At 36.7% G+C, this 18,620-nt stretch overlaps 1 protein-coding gene across 2 annotated transcripts in view; it reads left to right on the top strand.

The window, feature by feature from the left end:
• The window catches only part of enox1 (ecto-NOX disulfide-thiol exchanger 1), a 178,647-nt gene that overhangs the window by 9,935 nt on the left and 150,092 nt on the right, over positions 1 to 18,620 (top strand). For both annotated transcript variants that reach the window (XM_023299366.3, XM_023299364.3), the window contains exon 2: positions 2,563 to 2,795. The gene's annotated coding sequence lies outside the window, so the exon portion shown is untranslated. The remainder of the gene's footprint in view (positions 1 to 2,562; positions 2,796 to 18,620) is intronic.

The following is an 18,620-nucleotide window of genomic DNA, read 5'->3' as shown; positions in this document are numbered from 1 at the left end:
GCGGCTTCTTTGCATTTTTTTAACCAATCACAGTTCAGTCATCTTGGATGCAGCTGAGCCCAGGATACAGTGGTGATGCCCCCCGGCAATATAGTGATGTAGTGAAAGTTATAATGTCCACATCAGAAATCTATACTTTTAATAACAGTAAACAGTTTTTTTTTTTTTTTTTTTTTTTTTTAAAACAATATTTGACTGTAAAGTTACACTATTTTATTGCATTTAAATCAGCAAATAGTTCGCCATTTTATCACCATTTTCTGTCACTGATTCTGGCACCCTTGACCCCAGATATTTATTTATTTATTCATTTATTTATTTATCTATTTATTTACCTATTTATGTGGCTTCTTTGCATTTTTTTAACCAAACACAGTTCAGTCGTCTTGGATGCAGCTGAGCGCAGGATACAGTGGTGGTGCCCCCCAGCAATATAGTGATGATTTATCATTAAAGTGGCACAAAAGTCGCTGAAAAACTGAAGGAATGAGATCATTTCCACTCTCTTTTGCTTTTTTAAAATGAATTTGACACTTTTTGACAGTTTGATTGTGAGCTCAGCTGATTTTTCCACAAACATCTGTAAATCCTATGCAGACATTCGACTAAACGTACAAACTGTTTTGAAACATCTAACTAACCTCGTCTGTGATGTTGCTGCCTTCAGATAAACCTTCAAACAGATGTCCTCCCTGCTTGGTTTGTGTTAATTCTGTGCAGAACAGTACAACTGTGTTTACTTCATTGTGCAACTGTGTGCAAGTCCTTCAGGAAAGTCTGCAGACGTGAAATAGCTGAATATTTGTATTCTGACGGAGGTCCTCAACGTCACTCTGGATATTCATGCAGCCCACTAGAATCTGCTTCTTTACTTCCTCTAACTTTCCCCCTAAAGCTGCAACCAACACTTAGCAACATTATCTTTAAAAATTAAGCATAAACAAGAAAAAACAGCCTAATATAGCTAATAAATAGACATATTTTACACCTGACCAACAGTCAAACAATTTATTACAATAAGATACGTTACATTACATTATGCTACAGTACGCTACGATACGCTATGTTACGATATGCTATGATACGCTACGATACGCTATGCTACAATACACTATGCTACAATACGCTATGTTACGATATGCTATGATACGCTATGATACAATACGCTACGCTATGATACAATATGCTACGCTATGATACGTTATGATACAATATGCTACGCTATGATACAATATGCTATGCTATGATACGTTACAATACGCTATGCTATGATATGCTATGATACAATATGCTACGCTATGATACGCTATGATACAATATGCTACGCTATGATACGCTATGATACAATATGCTACGCTATGATACAATATGCTATGCTATGATACGTTACAATACGCTATGCTATGATATGCTATGATACAATATGCTACGCTATGATACGCTATGATACAATATGCTACGCTATGATACAATATGCAATACTATGATACATTACAATACGCTATACTACGATACGCTGATACAATATGCTACGCTATGATACGCTATGATACAATATGCTACGCTATGATACAATATGTTATACTATGATACATTACGATACGCTATACTACGATACGCTGATACAATATGCTACGCTATGATATGCTATGATACAATATGCTATACTATGATACATTACGATACGCTATACTACGATACGCTGATACAATATGCTACGCTATGATACGTTACGATACGCTATGCTATGATACGCTATGCTACGACACGCTGTTTTTTTCATTGTTGCCCAGTAAATTATAGCTTTTAAGCTTCAAAATTAAACAGTCAGTTATTTGAGATTAATTTTCTGCCTGGCTGGTTGATTTCTGGTTAAACAAACATTAGTAATGAAGAAAATTTGTATATATATATATATATATATATATATATATATATATATATATATATATATATATATATATATATGGATGTAATGTTTATTTTTTGGCTTCATGTTGATCAACTGATGGTTTAATGAAACTTAAATAGCAATTGGGCTTCAAAATTAAATGATTAATCAGTTATTTGAGATCAATTTTCTGCCTGACTGGTTGATTCCTGGGCAATTGATCAACAATAGTGAAAAAATTAGATAGCTATTAATGTTTATTTTCTAGTTTTATTTTGATCAGCTGATGGTTTCATGAAACTTAAATAGCATTTAAGCTTAAAAAAATAATCTATTAATCAATTGTTTGAGATTAATTTTCTGCTTGATTGCTTGATTTCTGGTTAATTGATGATCAATAATGAAGAAATGTGTGTATATATTAATGTAATGTTTATTTTTTTAGTTTTATTTTGATCAGCTGGTGTTTTTTTCATTGTTGCCCAGAAAATTGTAGCATTTAAGCTTCAAAATTAAACAATTAATCAGTTATTTGAAACTAATTTTCTGCCTGACTGGTTGATTTCTGGTTAATTAATGATAAATAATGGGAAAAAGTGTCTATTCTTTATTCATGTGTAACACATACATGTATAATCTCCTGCAGTAAATCAGTCTCCATCCTCTTCCAGGATCCTCCGGTTCGGCGGACGGACCGGATCGGACCGTCGTGCACGCCCCTCCCTCTCCCTCTCTCTCTCTCCGTGTCGGGGACGCGCCTCCGGTTCCGTCCTACCGGCAGCGGCGGCGGCTCCGTGTCTGCTGTCTGATGCACCACGAGCCGGAGAGGATCCTCCGCGGCTCCGGCACCGATTAAACGGATTAATCCCGGCCAGGCTTCATCCACCGGAACCGAACTTCACCGGTAAGAGACCCGGTGAGGAGAAACCGAGCCGCTTCCTCACCGGTTTTTCTTGATTTTTCTGTTTATTTTTCGCTGCTGCGGCTCCGGTCCTGATCACAGCGCAGCGGAGGAGCACAATTCAAGCTTTTATTTGCGGGCTTTTTATTCTAAGTTGATGCTGGAGGTGGAGATGCTGGTTAGATGTAGAGCTGAACCAGAACCAGAAGCAGAACCAGAGCAGGGATGTCTGGAACAATGAGGCTCTGGATCCTTTTGTTCAACAGATTTCCAATTAAAAGTGACCCAGCTGGAGGCTTTATTTCTGCTAAAAGAGAGAGAGAAACCCGTCAGAGTGAAGGTTCAAAGTGTCCAAACAGCAGCAGGAGCTTCTTCTAGAGCACTTCTGGAGGATAAAATCTCCTCCAGGCTGCTTTCTGGTTCTTCTGCTGCTGATGCTGCTGCTTGTCCTTGACGTTAAGTCACCTTGGAGACCTTCAGCAGCTTCATTCACCTGATTTTACACACCAATTATACATTTACAGTCACCCCGGGCTGCTTTCCTGCACGTCTAGCTGCAAATTATACAAATATTTGCAAGAATTTCAGCACAAATTTGTGTTAAATGAGAGAAGAAATGGAGTAATAGTCATTAAATGTTCAGAAAATTTTAAGAGAAACATAATATTAAGTGAAAGAAGTAAGAAAAACTGAGTTCAGTGGATCGTTTTTTTATGTGCAAATCTTTTACTCACAGACAAATGTAGGTAGGAATCAGTTCAGTAAAACATAGTGTGTAGAGAAAAAGGTGCTTTTTAACATTTCAGGATATCTTTATATGTGTAAAACGTTCACCTGCATGGATGATAATAACTAAAGATGTCAAATAAATCCAGAGGAGAAACAAATGCATGTATTAGTTTGGCTAAATCTGGTGTTAATTTAAAAAGAAACTGAAAAAATGTTACCTCCAGTTCATTGAATACTCATAATATTTGAATTTTTATGGAAAAAATAGGTGAATATGCATCAGTCAAGTGAAAAATAATAGGAAAAACTAACATAAGAAGCTGCTTTTTAACAGCTCAGGATATCTATTTTTTGCATAAAATAACTAAAGATGTCAAATAAATCAAGTGGAGAGAAAAAGTGCTGCATAAATTTGGTGTTAATTGAAGAGAAACTGAGGAAATGTGAGCTGCAGTTATCATATATCCAAGATATTTGCGTTTTTAAGAAGAAGAAAAGGTGAATATTCATCATTCAAGTGAAAAATAGAAAGAAAAAGTAACATAAGAAGCTGCTTTTTAACAGCTCGGGATATATATATTTTTTGCATAAAATAACTAAAGATGTTGAATAAATCAAGAGGAGACAAAAATGCAGCCACAAATTTGGCCAGATTTGGTGTTAATTAATAAGGAATCTGAGAAAAGTTTACCTGAAGTTATTCAATATCCATAATATTTGAGTTTTATGGAAAAAATAGTTAGTTACACATCAGTTAAATGAAAAATAGTGAGAAAAAGTAACATAAAAAGCTGCTTTTTAACAGCTCAGGACATTTTTTCATAAAATAACTAAAGATGTTGAATAAATCAAGAGGAAACAAAAGTGCAACATAAATTTGGTGTTGAATAAATAGAAACTGGGAAAATGTGAGCTGCAGTTATCATATACCTGTAATATCTGCATTTTAAAGAAAAAACTAAGTAATTATGTATGAATAAAATGAAAAATAATGAGAAAAAGCAGCATAAGAAGGCGTTTTCAACAGCCCAGTTTATACTTTTATGCCTAAAATGTTCATCTATAAGGAATATAAATGTCTAAAATACCAAGTGGAGAAAATCTTACAGCAAAAAATTTGTTAATTTAATAAAACACTGAGAAAATGTTCATTGCAGCTATTATATATTCATAATGTTTGAGTTTAAATGATAAAACTGCATAGGAATGTATTCATTAAGTGAGAAATAGTTTAAACAACTAACATGAGAAGCTGATTTTTAACAGCTTTTTGTATAAAGTCTTCATTTTTAAAGAAAATAATAGCTAAAGATGTGAAATAAATCAAGAAAAACTGCAGCATAAAGTTTGTTGATGGAACTTTCTGATCCCGAAGGAACTTCTTGAGCCAGATTTAACTCAGAAATACCCCTAAAACAAATCATAACCATAATAAGTCTGATATATTATTTAAAATTGAAATAAATGAGCTAAAATATGGCTATAATAGAAAAGTAACATGTTATACTGATATGATTGTGAGCAAAGAAGCAAAGAAATACTGGACATGATCATGAAATATTAAAGCATTTTGTTCAAGTAGTTGAACTTATTATTGTGTTTATTTTACAACTTTTTAAAAAACTTTTAGAGCTCCTAATCTGCCGAAATATACAATAAGAGTCTCTAAAACTTAGAATTAGTAATGAATATCCAACATTGTTAAAAAAGAGCTCCAGTTGTTAATGATACATAAAGATATTTGGACTAAAATATAACGTTATAATACTGTCAGCCCTGTTATTATTTCTCATTAAATGAACCAAACTTGATTACAATATAGTTTTAAACATAAAACAGATAAAAAACAAAGTTTACATTCAAGCCTGAAGCCTAAATCTCCTCCTTTAGAAGTCTTCTAGATTCCTCCAGTAACCTCCTCTCTGAGAAAAGCTGTTAAAATCTCAAGAGAAAGAGTTGGTTTTTAGTTATCCGAGACAGAATTTGGCATTTTCTGGCAGGAAGATGAAACCCACTGAGTCATGAAACATCTGCTGCCTGGTTCTTCAGAAGTTAAAAGATCGTCGATTCCTCAGAGTTACTTCAGTAGAGTTTAGAGTCAGAGTTCAGGATGCCGAGCAGCTCGTAAACACCACGTTGCCCTTAGTAACCGGTCACCACGGCGACATCCTCAGCACCGTGGAGAGGAGCTTTAAAGCTTTAACAACAAACAGTGTCATGTAGCAGCTGTCTGACTAAAACCAACAGCAAACAGAAGCCGACTGCAGGATTTATCCCCCAGCAGCAGCTACTAATGAGTGGCCGCTGCTGTTTCTATCATTACTGATTAATCTTCTCTGTTAATTACATTTTATCAGAGTCAAAAGGTTACAAATTCACCAACAAACCCAAAGATATTCACTTCAAAACAGAGAAAAGCAGCAAATTCTCACTTTTGTCAACTTAAATTTAACTTAATTTAAACAAACTGTAGACTCTAACTGAAGGAAAATCAGGTGGTTTACTGAATACAGATGTGTGTTGATAGCAGGTGTACATGAATGTATGGTCACCAGGTGCGTTTCTGTGCTGTTTGCAGTTCATCAGGTAGCGAAATCGTGGATTTTTAGAGCTTTCTTTCTGCACAGTGCAGCAGAAACAACACGATGAGAGCGATTTCATTGCATCTGAATGCTTATTAACTCTTTCTAAACACTACTGTAAAGAAAGGACGGTGGATCTTCATAAAGAAAAATGTGTATTTTAACTTTTACTGTGACGGAAAACAGCGTTTACTCCTCATTTTGAAAACTGTGCTACAGCTTTAGAAAGATAAACACAGTAGAAACTATTTATTACATTCTACGTTAATCATTCAGAACACATCAGCTCAATGAATTACAGAGTTGAGGGTGAACTTGTTGCACTGCCGATCACAGATAATAACCATTTTGCGGTTCTTTCATTGCCTCTGGTTAGTGCAGAAATATCATTTACAGCCACTTTAAATGATTAATTGTGAGAAACATTAAATATAGTATAACACAATAAAGCAGCCACATTTGTGCATCTTGCCTGTCAGTCAGTTTCAGTTTTCACACGGTCTGTAAAGAGTTGGGAAACGCTATGAACTCATGTCTTAGTCATGAATTTATTCCCTCCATGGTGGTAAAAAAATTAGAAACTGCTGCAGGTTTCAGGGATGATTGACTCTGACTCACTATAAACAGTATGGAAACACTTTAAAAAGTAGTTTCAGGCTTTCTGAGGTCCACGTTATGTAAATTTCACCATATGTCCAAGTTTGACGAAGACTCTCTAGGAGAGTCTGTGAGATCCTCCAGCTTCATATGTTTTAAATTTCCCCTGGAAAACTGTTTGTCTGTTTGTAGCAGCAATATCACAACAGCTGTAGGAGTCACATGAGGTTCCCATGTGATTTCTAACTTCTTTTAATAAGCTAATTGGACGTGTGTTGTCTGTAGTTTGTGTTGTCTTACACTCTTGTTCTTTTTTCTGCTCACAAAATGGAGACGTCTTAAGTTTTTTAAAGAGTCGTAATCAAAGTTGAATGACTTTCTCCAGAAATCTTGTGCCACAGCTGTACACTAAGTTTAGAACAGACAGTCCACAAACTTTGGCATAATTTGAGGTGCTTTACATTTGGAAGTTCTACCCACCCGCTCAGCAGGCAGATGGATCCCCCTACATAAAGAGCCGGGTTCTGCTCGAGGTTTTTTTCCCTGTTAAAAGGGTGTTTTCCTTGCCACTGTCGCCTTTTGGCTTGCTCTGGGGGTCAGGCATATGGGTTCTGTAAAGTGTCTTGAGACAATTTGACTGTAATTGGCGCTATATAAATAAAATTGAATTGAGAATTGAATTGAGAATTAAAATCTCCAGGAACCTTGTGCTACTTACGTCCAGTTTAGAACAGAAAGTCTACAAACTTGGGCAACAATGCTTTACAGTGGGAAGTTCTAAAATGTCCAGAAATCTTTTGCCATGGCCGTCCATGAAGCTTCTAACAAAATATCAACAAATTTGACCATAATTGCTGGTGCTATATGAATGATGAGTCATGAACTGTGCCGAAATAGTAGTAGGAAATTCTCTATTCTCCAGAAATCTTGTGCTATATCTGTCCTCTAAGCTTATGACAGAAAGTCAACAAATTTATGTAAAATTGGAGGTGCTCAATACTTTCCATGAACTGCTTGAAACACAATGGAAAGTTGCAAATTCTCCAGCAATCTTGTGCTACATCCATCCATGAAGCTTAGGACGGAAAGTCAGCAAACTTGGGCTGATTTGAAGGTGCTTTATGCTTTCCATGAACTGCGCCAAAACACAATGGAAAGTCCTAACTTCTCCAGATATCCTGTGTTACGTCCATCCACAAAGTTTAGAACGGACCCTTTGAGGTGCCTTATAGTGAGAAGTTCTAAAATCTCCAGAAATCTTTTGCCATGGCCGTCCACTAAGCTTCAAACAAAGCATCAACAAATTTGGGTGGAATTGCCGGTGCTTTATGCTTTTCATGAACTGCGGCGAAACAGTAGTAGGAAGTTCTAAATTCTCCAGAAATCTTGTGCTACATTCGTGCACTAAGCTTAGGATGGAAAATCAACAAACTTAAGAAGAAATGGAGGTGCTTTTTGCCCTCTACGAACTGCACCGAACACATTGGAAAGTTCTAAATATCCCAGACATCCTGTGCCACATCTGTATGCTAAGTTTAGGATGGAAAGTTTACAAACTTGGACAGCATTGGAGGTACTTTACAGTGGGAAATTCTAAAATCTCCAGAAATCTTCCGCTACATCCTTCCACTGAACTTAAGATGTGAAGTCAGCAAACTTGGGCAAAATCACAAGTGCTTTTTGCTTTCTGTGAACTGCGCCAAAACGCAGTGGGAAGTTTTAAATTCTCCAGATATCTTGTACTACGTCTGTCTATCAAGCTTAGGGTAAGAAGGCAACACACTTGAGAAGAATTTGAGATGATTTATGCTTTCCATGAGCCGCGCCGAAACACAGTGGGAAGTTGTAAAGTCTCCAGAAACCTTGTGCTACATCCGTCCACTAAGCTTAAGATGGAAAGTCTACAAATTTAACAGAATTGGAGGTGATTTATGCTTTGAGTTCAGAAAAGTCAATACTAGCAGCTGAACACTGCATCATGTGACCCTGAAAACTAAAAATCCTTTATTATTACATACTAAACCAGCTTGTTTCAGCTCAGTTTTCATATAAACAGATAAAAAGTATAAATAATGATTAAATACTCGGATAAATAGCTCAAATTTGCAACTAAAGGGCTGAAAAGCAAACATAAAGCTAACTGGTAATGTTAAAATAGCAACAAACAGACTTTAATGACTTGTGAGTTAAGAAAAGTCAATAGTAGCACCAGATAAATAGCTCAAATTTACAAATGAATGGTTGAAAAAGGGAGGTGGAACTAAATGACAATGTTAAAATAGTGAAAAGTAATGGATCAGTAGTTCATACGTGCAGCTTTTGCAATTACAAACGTGACTAAATGGACATAAATACAAAGAAAACACTGAGGATGCTCAGTTTTTTCAGCCGCTACAGTCACTTCATGTCGCTCTGCTCTTGGATTAATCGTTTCCGGCGTGCAATCAGTGAGCATCCAGAGTGAAACCTGAATCCGGTCGTGTGAATGAGCGCCGCTGATTCCTGACACCACTCATCATCGTCAACAAACAGCGTCGTTACTGTCTGCAGGCAAACAGCCGGCTGTTGCATCACGAGCCGACACGGCTGCAGAACATCACCTCTGGAGCCTCTGACGAAGCTCCGACGGCCTCCAGGGTGTCAGATTCTGATGCGAGAGCTTCGTCTGCTGCAGCCAGATCTCCCAGAGGTTAGCGAGCTGCCGTGTGGCCTCGCAGGAAAAGAGCGGGAAACGAAAACAAAACCCACAATCCTCCTCGACCTTCTTCTGTCGTCATTATGTTTGCAGCATCTCATTACGTTAGCCGCTCTAATGCGATTATCCATCCTCCTCGTGTCTCTTTGCCTGTTTCCACTACCGCCGTTAATCGACCCCACGCTGCAGAGCTCAACGGGGACGACTGTCGCTAATTGCGGTGGTATTTGGCGGTATTAGGCATTAGGCCGAGTTCCGCCACGGGAGGAGTTATTCACAGGAGACAACCCAGACGGCGTTTGTACGCCACCGAGAGTTTCTGTTGGTGTTTGTGTGGCCCAGAGGTTCATCTCTCTGCAGGGACACGAGTCTGACATCCAGCTCACCTTGTGGGGACCAAAAAAAAATCGAATATATGGAAGTGTTTATGCAGCACTTTAACCTAAAGTGCTTCTCAGTTTGCTTCTCTTTTGCACAGCAGCAGTGGAGCCCTGAGTGCATTTAGTCAAGTAGTGTTCTCCAGTACAAACATTTTCCTGCTTCTTTCTACTTCTGTTTGTTTGAACAGCAGTTTAAAATAACAAAAATCACATTTTAGAACCATAGAAGACTAAAAAGATGATAAGATTTGCATTTCAGATGAGATTCGTTTTGCCATTTTTGTTAGTTTTGTTGTTGAACTCTAATCTGTTTCATGCCGTTTTTGCTCCTGTTACGTTTTTCCTCACTGTGACCTCATTTTACAAAGATTTTAAGATATTATGGCTCTAAATATGAAGAAGAAGAAGCATTGTTTTTCACATAGCGCTGCTCATCAGCTGTAGAAAAAATTTTCACCATGTTAAATATATCTTGCAACAACTCGCTCCTCTGTTTACCATTTTGTTTTAACACAAAAAGCCAAAAAATCCCTGAAATATTGTAACTGTTGGTTGCACTACAGTTGCAAATGACTTCTTGGTATCACCAAGGAGGTTTTTATTTTTTTCTACAGAATCTGGTGCAAAACTGTTTATCTTTGGTGCATATTAAAACGTAGGATAAAGTGACCTTGACAAAAAATCACGTTTTTAAGGTTAGATTTGGTTAATTTTCCAGATAAAACTACACATGATTCATAATTTGTTGAAGCATCATTGGAAAGTTGAGAATCTGGCATTTTTTTCTGTTTTTGCAGTTTCCATCTCTGATAAATGGTAAGTCAGTAAGTAAAGTTTATTTATATAGCACTTTTCACAGAAATGAAATTCACAAAGTGCTTCACAGTAAAATCAAACCCCAAAATGGTGTAATTGTGATTTTTTAAAAGATAAGATGCCTTTTAAACCTGCCAGTTGGAGGTTAAATGATTTATTATCCAAACTGTAGCAGGTGTTACACAAATACCTCAAATACCAAAATATTCTGTTTTAACATGATCTGCCCTCAAATATGTAATTAAATTAGATCATTCTTCATCTCTGGAAGAGTCGAGTGTGAGGAGGGCATCAGATTTGATGCCAACTTGTCTGAACCTGCATGTTTCCAGACTCTAATATTCAGCGTAGGCTGTTGGAAAGCATTAAGAATCTTAAAAACTGAGCTTATAAAGTATATTTTTTGGTAGAATCGTGTTGTCCTGATGGCTGAGGTCAGGACAAGGAGCAATGAATCGATGTGACCGAGGCGGAGTCCTCTTCAGACGGTTATTTGAGCGTTGCCAGCTGCATATCGACCCGCAGACGAAGCTTCTGACCGACTTCTGGCTCTGGACCAGGTTTCTCTCCTCACAGCTGGTTTTCATTCGCTGCCGTATACATCAGACCAGGAGATTTACAGCCGGCTCAGTGTGAGCAGCAGGGCGGCGTCTGGCTCAGAGAGAAACGTATGTGCTTCCTGTATTTAGAGAGCAGGGTGATGTGTTAAAGCCGGGCAGCTCTGATGCTCAGAGACTTCTGAAGGAACGCCACAATAAATGCATTTCTTAGAATCAGAACGGAATATCTGACGTCACGTAAAGATCAAGAGATTTTTCTGAACTGAAATCCATCAAAAGAGTCACAAACATCTGTGTCTGTGTAGCTCCAATGTCTCATCGTCTCTACTGGACAAAAAAAGTCTGTTTTGTTTTTAAAATACCATAAATACAAAAAATACTAATTTACTGGAACATGCAACAAAATACTTGATTTTCTTAGTCCAAAACCCCAAAATATTCCATTTACTTTCACATTTTGTTTAAAGAAATCCTAAAAACCTCACTTTTGAAAACTTAGACCACAAAAATGTCTGCATATTCTGCTTTCAAATGACAAAAATTCTCATTTTATAGTGCATTGGAGCGTCTTCAGGTGTCACACCAACAGTCCAGAACCTAGAAATATCCAGTTTACTGTCACATGTGCCAATAAAATCATAGAATCCTCACTTTTAAGAACATAGAACAAAAAATATCAGCATATTCTGCTTTAAATATGACTGAAATTATCATTTGATAATCAAAAATACATTCCTCTGACAGACAACAAAGCCTCAAACCATCACATTTGGAAAGCTACAGCCAATTTTTAGCTGCAGCTAACAGCTGATGTTCTTTTCTGATGGTTATTTTAATTTGATTAATTGATCATTTTGTCAAAAAGTCAAATAATACTGAAAATACTTGTCAGAGTCCAAGAATATGTCTTCAAATGTCAGACCAACTGTCCAAAAAAATGTTTATGCTTAATTTCAGCTGATTTTTTTAGTCTAACCCCCAAAATATTCAATTTACTTTGTCACATATGACAAAAAAATCATAGAATCTTTATGTTTCAGAATATAGAACAAGAAAATATAAGCATATTTTACTTTAAATATGGCAAAAATTATCATTTTTAATATTTTTGATTGAAAACATATTGAGTTTACTACTGCATATGAAAATAAGTTGTCAAATTTCTCATTAACATACCAAAAATACAGAAAAAAATCCAATTTACTCTGGAATGGAACAGTCCAAAACCTAAAGATATCACAAAATCCTCATTTTTAAGACCATAAACCACAGAAATTTCTGGATATTTTGCTTTAAAAATGACAAAAAATATCCTAAAGTTTTTTTTTTTAAATACAAAACATATGAATTTATTTTTAAAAAATCAGTCTACTGTTAGGAAAGAAATAGTGATTACTTTGAACCACTGGACCTTAGTTGTAATCAACTAATGCAGAAATTTGAGTTTAGACTGAACACAAAATCAAGCTGATGCAACATTATTCTGTCACCAAAAAAGTGTTTCTCTGTATCAGTGAATTAGAATATTATTTTTTGCAATTATACATTTAATTAGGTCCTTTGATCTGCTTTTTAGAGTGTAGAAAGAAGTATAGAGATAGAAGAGCTGAGCAAACACACGCACACACACACACACACACACACACACACACACACACACACACACACACACACACATCAAACGAAGTCGGCCATCAGTAGGATGGAGGAAGCAGCCGGAGGGGAAGAGCTGCTGTGACTGAAGTGCTGTCTAATTCACACAATGGCTGGTGTGTGTGTGTGTGTGTGTGTGTGTGTGTGTGTGTGTGTGTGTGTGTGTGTGTGTGTGTGTGTGTGTGTGTGTGTGTGTGTGTGTGTGTGTGTGTGTGTGTGTGTGTGTGTGTGTGTGTGTGTGTGGTCTCTCTCTCTCTCTGGCTACACATCAAGTAAATCTGATTTGTGCTGAAAGCTGCAGAGGAGAGCAGCAGGAAATAGGATTTATTTCCTGCCCGTCTGAGAGGCAGCAGCTGATACAGACCCGCAGCTAATGATTATTTTTTATTATTGATTCATCCGTCTGTTCATTTTGAGCACTTTTGTCCTTAAAATCTACTCCGAACTTTATTTTATCAGGTCGACCAGAGTGAAGTAGGGCTGCGACTAAAAATGATTTATTATTGATTTCATCTGATTTTTTCATCCAAAACACAAAAGTATTTCATTTATTTTCACATTAGATTAAAAAAATCCCCTAAAAACTTCACTTTTGAGAACGTAGAGCAAGAAAATGTCTGCATATTCTGCTTTAAAATGACAAAAAATATCATTTAATAATGCAAATGAGTCACAAACATCTGTGTCAGTGTAGCTCCAACATCTCAGCATCTCTACTGGACAAAAAATGTCTATTTTGTCTTGATAATGCCATAAATACAACAACAGTTTACTGGGACATACAAAAAATAGCTCATTTTCTTTAGTCCAACCCCCCCAAATTACTCCCATTTACTTCAACATTTATTGCATTTAAAAAACAAAAAAACTAAAAATCCTCACTTTTGAGAACCTAAAGCAAGAAAATATCAGTATATTTTACTTTAAATATGACTAAAATTATCATTTGATCATCAAAAAAGTCAAAAAATACAAAAACATTCCTCTGACACAACACCCTCAAACAATCATATCTGGAAAACAACAATCAAATTGTCTTAATAATTTAAAGAATAAAGCAGCAACTAACAGCTGATGTTGTTATTTGATAGTTATTTTAATTTGATGAACTGATCGTTTCGTCAAAAAAAAGTCAAATAATACTGAAAATGCCTGCAGGGACCATTTTTAAATGTCAGACTAACAGTCTAAAACCTAAAAATATTTAATTTACTGTCACGTGACCAAAAAATAATAAAATCCTCACTTTTGGGAACAAAAACGTTGTTGGTCAAATAATAAAAAGTTTTTTAAAAATGCCAAAAAAAATTCAAATTTATTAAAAATATATTGAGTTCACTATTATATATGAAAATAAATTGTCTAATTTCTCATTAACATGCAAAAAATACAGAAAAATTCCAATTTACTATGGCATGGAACAGTCTCAAACCTAAGAAAATCACAAAATCCCTACTTTTGATATCATAGACCACCAAATATCAGCATATTTTGCTTTAAAAATGACTAAAATTATCATTTGATTATCAAAAAAGCACCAATGTAGTTGGAGATACAACAAAGAAACCCTGAAACCATTACATTTGTCAGGATGCAGCTAAGAATTAATGTTATTTGATGCTTATTTTGTTAATTAATTGACCGGTTTGTCAAAAAGGTCAACTAAAAATGTTCAGTTTACTGTTATATATGAAGACAAGGTGTCTGTTTTGTCATTGAAATGCCAAAAAATACAGGAAAGATACCAGTGACCAACAGTCTATACCCTAAAATAGTCAGTTTACTGTCACGTGACAAAAAAGTAGAAAATTCTCACATTTAAGAACCTGGCACAAGCTAATTTTGTCGCATTTTGCTATAAAAATGACTTAAAGGATTTTTTAATTATCAAAAGGTTGTTGATTTTGTCAAAAAACGTCCAAAAAAACCTAATTTATGATGACGTATAACAAAAAAAATACCTAAAATGCTCAAATTTGAGGAGCTAGGATTAGACCGATTCACAGTATGCTGTTATTTAGCTAATAGTCTCTGCTCGATGGTCGTCTGTTAACTCATATTAACTCGTGGAAATAACCAAGTTAAATGTTTTATCAGCTTTATTTATTCAGATCATTTCAAAATTGTCAATTTTGTCAGAAAAAAATAGAAAATGCAGCAAAAAAGTCAAAAATGAGCCAAAAAATGTCACCTACCAGACATCAATTAACAATTAAACAGATAATTGATAGTTTTTTTTAGAAATTTGTTTAATTTTTCTGATTTATTTCATTATAAACTGAATATTTTGAGGTTTTTGGTCCGCTTATTCGATAAAACCATCATTTTAACCAGCAGGCTTTGAATTTAGCAGCAAAAATTGGCCAAAGCACCAACATTACATTAAAATATAAACCAACGGAATCATTTAGTGTTGTAGGTTTCACATTTATTAGAGGTTTTACATTCAAAAACCACAATAATGACACAAAATAAACTACATTCTTCAACTTATTGTGTTTCTGATGCTTGAATACAAGACTTTTACCTGAACTGACATGTTTTAATTGTCGTTTTGGTGCTTTTTAGTTGAATAAAACCTAATTAAAGGCCTGGATGTCACAGCTGAGTGGACAGAGTTCAGTTATGGGGGAAAACGCTGCCATATGTGGAGACAGATGCAGTAAAAGTCCCCGGAGATTTATGTGCTTACAGCCAGACGTTGGTTTCCATCCACGTCTAATTCGTCTCGGCTGTTTGGATGCTCGGCCGTCTCCGGATGCCTGAAGGATCCGAGCGTGAGCCGAGTCTTTGTCTTTCCTGATCTTTTGAGCTGTTTCAACACTTCTTTCCTCTTCTCTCAAACCATGTGGAGAAAGCGTGATGAGGAAAGATGATCCATTGCACTGACTGGATTGTGGTCCATCAGAATTCCATCCTTGTTGGACGTCACAGAGTTTCGTCGGACCGTTGCCGCTTTCCAAAACTGTATCCGACCCTAACGATGTGTCTAACAGCTTCGTCTGCAGGTTTTCAGTCAGAGTGTGTTAATAAATATTGCTGCTTCCATGTCCTCGTGATGCTTCGGTGTTCATCCGTGCTGAGACGAGGAAGCAGGAAGTCTTAATAACCAACGGGAGTCGACTGCAGAGATTCAAAGAGGCAGAAGTGGTTGGAGTGGAAACTGTGGTTGTAGCTGCAGCTCTTGAGTCAACTGGATGGTTCTTCGAGTGATTCATTGATGCAAAGATAATCTTTATAAGTAGATGCATGAGGGATTCATCAATCAGAGCCTTACAAAACCATCTAGAGGACATCCTAGAATGCAACACTTTGGCTGCATTAAATAGATGTGTCTTTAGTTTTTCACCAAGTTTCCAATGATTCTCTTAATTTTCTATGATGTAATCTGTCTGTATGGATTCTCAGTAATCCAGGTCATGGTAATCGTAGGAGCTTCAGTAGAAATCAACTGGACTTGTCTTGTAGGTTCTTGAAGACGTTTCACCTTTCAGAAAGGTGAAAACCTCCAAGACAAGTCCAGTTGATGGAATCATTTACATGCGTCTTTGTCAAGAAAAAACAATCACGCATTTTGTTTGTTTTATAGATTTATTATAGCTCTTCTGTAAATCTCCTGGGTCAAATAGAGAAATTCTATTATTTAGTTAAACTTTAATTAGGCTGTTTTGGTTTCCGTCTACAATCTTCTGGTTTATCTTTGACTGCACTGGACAGAACTGGTGCAGTTCAACTAAATTTGTCGTCTTTCTGACTCAGACTTGTTTCTTCATCAGTCCTCAGGTTCTTGATGGGTTTAAGTCAGGACTTTGGGGAGACCAGTCTAGAACCTTCATTCTAGCCTGATGGAACCATTTCTTTACCATGTCTGATGTGTGTTTGGACTCATCGTCTTGTTGAAACATCCAACTGTGTCCAAGATCAATCTTCTGATGATGGCTTTAGGTTTAAATTCTCCTTTTTCTTTATTCCATTTACTTTATGTAAAGCTCCAGTTCCACAGAGCATGATACTGCCACCTCCATACTTGATGGTAGGTTTGGTGTTCTTGGGGTTGAGATCTTTGCTGAGCTCCTCAGATGTTCCCACTGTAGTGTTTTCCAGTCTAATGGATCAAATGGGCCCTGCTTTAATTGACTTATAAGAGTCAGCAGCTGTAGTCAAGCGTAATCACTCAGGAGAAGTTAAGAGGCCATGTCAATTAGAAAATTTTATTAACACAGCTTTTTTGACCCTGCAGATTTCGTCATATTTTAAGATGAGCTGTAATAAATTGATAAACAAACCAAAACATATACCACAGGTCACAATAGCAACAGAAGATAGTCAGTGGATGCATTGTCGACCATCATAGAAAACTTAAATCATGAAGATTATCAGGCGTGTTGAGCAATTTTTAAAAATGTCTAAGCAGATTATGAATCTTTATGTGCACTAAACATCAGAGATAGCAAAATCTTCAAGTAGTATATGTGTAGTATTTTGTAAAAATATGTGTTTCATAGCATATTTTTTGGACAAAACAAACCTCCAGACACCAGTTTCTTTCTCCTCACACTATATCTCTGCTCTATTCTCTCTATCTGCCGACAACAAACACAAGATCAGACAGCAAAACAGTCCCAGAACATGATACTGCCACCTCCATGCTTGATAATAGGTTTGGCGTTCTTAGAGTTGAGATCTTTGTTGAGCTTCTCAGACTTTCCCACTGTAGTTTTTATGGTGTGAGTTTAATGAGTGGATCAAATGGGCCCTATTTAATTTGGCTCAGAGGAGTCAGCAGCTGTAGTCAAGTGTAATCACTCAGGAGAAGATAAGAGGACATGAAACTATGAAAATTTGATTAACACAGCTTTTTAGACCGATCAGATTTTGTCATATTTTAAGACGGCCTGTATTAAATTGATAAACCAACCAAAACATATGACACAAGCCACAATAGCAACAAAAGATGAAGATTAGCAGGCATGTTCTGCAGTTTTTAATGACCTCTAAGCAGATTATGGATCTTTACATGCACTAAACATCAGCGATAACAACATCCTGAAGTAGTATATGTGTCGTATTATGTAAAAATATGTGTTTCATAGCACATTTTTTGAACAATACTAACCTCCAGACACCAGTTTCTTTCTTCTCACTGTATCTCTGCTCTATTCTCTCCATCTGCCGACTGCAAACACAAGGTCAGACAGCGACTGACCATCCAGCTGAATATGTAAATGATGTGTTTAATGCTAAACAAGGCCCGAAGCTGCAGATTCAGTGAGAGGAAAGAGACAAGCTGCCTGTTCTTCCCTCCATATCTGTGAGTGTGTGCAGTTTTATTACTCCAGCCGTTGAATGGAATGAATGGAAGTCAATGCGGCGTCCTCTGAGGGATGGAAACGCCGCTGCATGTGTGTTGGTGAGGGTTTAGCCGGGGCTGGAGATAAGCAGCAGCTCTTGCTCTTCCCATTAGGCCGGCCGAGGAAGGATGACATGACTTCCATTTCCCACGCCCTCCTCCACCAATCACAGCCTTCATCCTCCGTCTGCAGGGTTAAATGTAGGTGTGTGTGAAACATCAGGCGTCTGACACGATGTGTATCTGCGTAAGATTCATTGTGGTGCATAGACGCATCCATTTAGACGCCACATGGCAGATCTTTGTTTCTTTGAGGAGCTGGTATGAATTAGCAGCTTAGGTTTGTGTCTGGGATTTGCTGTGGTCGGGTTTGGTTTCTCTGTGGATGATTTCACTGCCTCCTTCAGCTCCAAACTTTCATGCAAAAGCTGCAGAATTATCATATTTCAAGGGAAAACTATCACGT

This window comes from Amphiprion ocellaris, chromosome 11 (genome assembly GCF_022539595.1).
Source record: "Amphiprion ocellaris isolate individual 3 ecotype Okinawa chromosome 11, ASM2253959v1, whole genome shotgun sequence".
Lineage (NCBI taxonomy): Eukaryota > Metazoa > Chordata > Actinopteri > Pomacentridae > Amphiprion > Amphiprion ocellaris.
The sequence above is the reverse complement of the archived record's forward strand: the minus strand, read 5'-3'. Positions and strand labels throughout refer to the sequence as shown.